This window comes from Vidua macroura, chromosome 4, assembly GCF_024509145.1.
Source record: "Vidua macroura isolate BioBank_ID:100142 chromosome 4, ASM2450914v1, whole genome shotgun sequence".
In the NCBI taxonomy this organism is placed as follows: Eukaryota; Metazoa; Chordata; class Aves; order Passeriformes; family Viduidae; genus Vidua; species Vidua macroura.
The window spans coordinates 178,052-181,607 of NC_071574.1; the positions used below are offsets into that span (position 1 = coordinate 178,052).

Consider the following 3,556-nt stretch of genomic DNA (forward strand, 5'->3'; position numbering starts at 1 on the left):
AAATTATTTCTCCCTCCACACATCCACAAAACCAACAAGGAACAGATTTTCAAGAGGACCAAGGCAGAATCAGCTATTCCTTTCTGTTTGGTACTTGAGATCTCGAGGCCAATACAAGCTTTTGTGGTTTTGGGGTATTTGGGAACTGTTCTTTTTCAATTCTTACCTGGGAGCCCTGGTCATACAAAGGACTGCTGAAAAAGGCAAGAATGACCTGGAAAATCCTCTGGTAGACATAGAGCTCACAGCAATGTTTGTCACGCAGCCCTTCCCCAAGAAATCTGAGGATCCACTCGTGCTGTTTTGTACTGGAAGCCATAAAGAAAAATACCACCGTCAGACATTCCGACATTTCCAAAGGATACCTGCTCCTAAGAGCACAAAACCCCGGTTCCCTCTGAGTGCCAGCTCAGGAATTACCACAGCTTGTTCTGGACTTCTCAATTTTCCATTCCTATCAAATTTAATCGCTAACATCCATTGGGAACAGTCAGTCTGCAGCCCAAACATGCAGTGGAAATGGAATTTTAGAAGTTGCTGTTTCTAAAATACTTCAGTTGAACTCCAAGTTACTAACCTAAACTCAAAGAGGAATTGTAGCTAGCCGGGGCAGAACATTCTTTTCTTGTGCTCACAGAGCATACACAGCACAACTCATTGTGCGTTAGTATTAAGAAGACAACAAAAACCCCACAGAAATAACATTTTGAATTCCTATATGAAACAGAAGAAAGACGCTTCTAATTAACTACCTGTGGGAGAATGAGGTTTCATTGTATTTTTGCGGCTGTTTCTAATACATTTCTGAAGAATTACTGGGTACCTAAAATGGGACTCTTACCTCAAAATCAAAACTGTAGAAAAGCTGGAGAAAACCTGGTACCTTTCTCAGGTCCAAATACCAGTGCGACAGAAGGAATCTCTTTACCCTTATGTACACGTGCTCCTCTGTAAAGAGAAAAAGCTGGCATGGTGGAGGAGGACAGCGCTCCCAATCCACAAGCACGGACGACAATTCGTGGAAGCTGCAGTCAGTGAGCGTGCAGCGCTCCGAGCTGGGAGAACAGCCCGGCAACTGCAGAAGGCCTTTGCTCTGAGGCGCGTTCCCATTGCTGCCCACCCTCCCCTTCTCTTGCCCAGGAGGAAAAGCTCAGGCAAGAGCGCACGAGCACAGAGCAGGTGAGGGGATCGACACTCCCCAGGCCTCTGTTTTTCACCCCAGCAGTGACACACGCAGCACGTTCCAGTACCTGGCTTCAGGATCTGCTGTGCCACACGAGCAGCGCAGAGGGTGAGGGAGAAGGTGAACCTGAGGCTTGGCTGCCTGATTCCGTTCTGCACGGCATCCAAGAGATACAGCAACGGCAAGGGCCCCGGGAGAGAAGCCTGAAGCACAGCCCAAATGAACACAGCAGGAGCACAAAGACATCGATCAGCTTCCGGGACATTTCACGGGTCACACAGGTAAGAGCCCCAGTTCAGCAAATCTGAGGGTTTGGTGACGTCAGGATCAAAACACCCGGAAACCTGTGAGAAAGAAACTGAACTGCACCCGGCTAAAAGCCGTCCCTGCCTCAAACTCCTTCAAACAACTTGTTCACGAGGAGGCAGGGATTGATTCAATACTCACCAGCCCATCTGGCCAAGGTCAGAGCTCTGTGCCCACCCAGGACACGGCAAACAGCAGGGACCTTTCTCCCACTCTCCAGCACGGACCTGTGAAGCCAGGGAGAAGTTTACAGAACAGAAGCAGCCAGAAGATGCTCTCTACTTCCATATGCTCTCTGATCGATCATTCCCAAGGAAAGTCCCCACGGATCGGAAGCAACAACCTCTCATTTCTCCTCCGCAATCATCACTGCTTGCCTTTCTGTGCGTTTCCTCCCGTGCCCGTCCCCAGAGCACATTAAGTCCATCTTTTGTTCCCAACCGCAGCTCTCCAGCACAAATGCCACTCCTCACACACACAAAGCAAACACTCATCTGCTTCAGCTTTTGGCTTAGAAAGTAAAAACCTCAGTGCGTCCGGCTATGTGATTAAAACACAGAGACGCACGGGTGGACATAGATGGAAAGCTTTTCAGGAGGGAAAAGAGCTGATTCGCTAGCACGCCTCCATACAGCTTCAGAAAAATCAGAATCCATAGCAACTCCTAAGACCCCTGCTGAGGGACCCAGCCCTCCTGGGGACACCCAATGCAGCAGCTACGGAAAAAGCATGGGAGAAGCCAAGCTTGGGGTGAAAAAAAGATGACATCAATACAGCAGCCTGTAAAAAGCCTTCACACAGCAACAGTGGGAACCAGTCCCATTTGCTCCGTCCCTGCTTTTTGGGACGACGCAAACAGGAAATGAAAACACGTGAAACACAAGGCACACCTATAGGGCGTACCAGGTGCTCCTTTTGGCAGCGTGGACGACAAAGGTCTCTCTGCGCACTTACAGGCAGCCCGGTTTCAATCCATCCTTAGCCCAAGCCTTCCTCGCCTCCCATTCGCCAGCGCTCTGCTCTGGCCTTTGGAGCGCTGGCCCCGTCCTCCCGCAGCAGCACGGCACCGGAACACAGCGAGGCAAAGCGTGCCGGAGCCGCCCGTGCTGTCAGCGTACCTGTCAGCTCCCGGCGGTGGGCAACTCCGGCCCTGCGGGCAAGGGGGAGACGGCTCGGGCACCTCCAGCGGCTGCTCTGCCCCGATGCTTTCGCGTTCTCCTGCATTTCCCTGCAGCGGAGGGGGTCCGGGACGGGGGCGGATCGTGTCAGAGTGGAGACGGCGGGGAAGCACGGGGAGGCGGCGGGAACGCGGCGGGACGAGACGGGGACGCGGCGGGACGGCGACGACTCGCTTGACCTTCCAAAGATGGCGGCAGGAGGGGCGGGGAAAGCCGGGGCCCCGCTCCGCCGCCTGCGCGCCGCCCCGGCGGCATTTTCCGGCACGCGGTCGCTTCCAGCGTCTAGAGAGGGACGCGCGCGGGGATCGGGAAAGGGGAGTGCAGCCCTGTTCCGACGCCGCTCGCCCCCCGCCCGCCGCCCCCGGCCCGTGAGCGCTGCGACCGCGCCTCCGCCGCCCGCCGAAAGCGGCCCCGCCGGGCCGCCCTCGCCGCTGCCGTTCTTCTCGGTCATCGGGTCCCTTTGCTCTCCCGAATCTCCTTCACCCCTCCCCTCTATTTACAGACACCGCCCCGCTTGCCGCTCGCTCCCGCGCCTCGCCCTTCCCACGCTCGGCAGCCGTCCTTCCCCCCGTCAGCCGGCACCCAGCGGCGAGGGGCAGGGCGCTGGCTGGGGGGGGGCTGCAGTACCGCTCTCTGTCCACAAGGCGGCAGCACCGCCGCCGGCCACAGCCGGGGGCTGCCGCTCGCCCGGAGGGAAGGGAGGCAGAAAAGAACGGGGGCGATCCCCTTGGAAAAATCCTGAAAAATAAACGGCCCAAAAAACATCCGCACACAAACTAAAACACACTGCCTCTAACCCAATACAACCCCTCCAAAATCCTTTTCTTTTAAACTCTCTCTAACTATCTTTCATATTTATACTTTTCACATTCCCATTTATCATGTATAT

General features: G+C 54.9%; 1 long non-coding RNA gene across 1 annotated transcript; it reads right to left on the bottom strand.

Annotated features, from left to right (window-relative positions):
• Nucleotides 1-254: 254 nt before the first annotated feature.
• Nucleotides 255-1,275, bottom strand: LOC128806934 (uncharacterized). The gene is made up of 3 exons (XR_008436983.1): nucleotides 1,251-1,275; nucleotides 842-948; nucleotides 255-308 (listed from the first exon to the last, which is right to left on the bottom strand). It is a non-coding gene; the product is annotated as an uncharacterized LOC128806934 (long non-coding RNA).
• Nucleotides 1,276-3,556: the final 2,281 nt, after the last annotated feature.